Raw genomic sequence first — 841 nt, 5'->3', positions numbered from 1 at the left:
AATTCAAAGATAGCCTGAAAGCTGTAGTAATTATAAGGAAAGTTGAGCTACCTGTAACTTACCAATGGATAGGCCTATATTCAATTTGTTCAAGTTCAAAGTTGTAAGTGAATATTGTTGTATTTCATTGTGTGTTGTTCTGTATTTTCACGCATTGTTCTGTATGTACGCATCAATTATTATTATTATATTATATTATTATTAAAACGCATGAAAAATAGGCTTACGTTAATTTTTAATGTATAAAAATTAATTTCGTTTTTTTTTTTGTGCCAAAATTTGTTTACAAAAACGTAATGCAATAATAGCATAATGACTACTATTGTATACTTTCGGAAAATATTTCAGCCGCTCCAAATCTCTTACCTATTCTTCCTTTATTCTTTCACAATTTTGCGTTTTAATCATATTTTTCATAATTTTATACACTCACATACAGTAAATTGTTTAGGCCTCAGACTAGGCTATACCTCGGCTTGGCTATTACTATATTATTTAAATATACAATTTTGATAAATAAGATTATTTTAACATTGGAAATTTAAATGTAAATATAATGACGTTAACGAGTAAATAACAATAATTAAAACGTGTACATACTACAATAATAAGATTAATATTTTTCAATTTTATAATCAATTTTATATAGCCGGGATTAGTATTGACCTAGGCTACTATGGCTAACGACAGGTACGCTTTCTCCAATAAAGGCCTTTTTTATGAATGGGTTGACCCGTACGAAACACGAACTCCTGAAGACCGAACCCAGTACCGTTACGATTTTAATCGTGCAGGAAATATCCTCAAAATGTATCTTGGAAAGACGTTTTTCCAAGATAAC

The sequence above is a fragment of the Anneissia japonica genome, unplaced genomic scaffold (assembly GCF_011630105.1).
Source record: "Anneissia japonica isolate Jap-2015-1 unplaced genomic scaffold, ASM1163010v1 scaffold640_len1575945_cov177, whole genome shotgun sequence".
NCBI classification, from domain to species: domain Eukaryota; kingdom Metazoa; phylum Echinodermata; class Crinoidea; order Comatulida; family Comatulidae; genus Anneissia; species Anneissia japonica.
The sequence above is the reverse complement of the archived record's forward strand: the minus strand, read 5'-3'. Positions refer to the sequence as shown.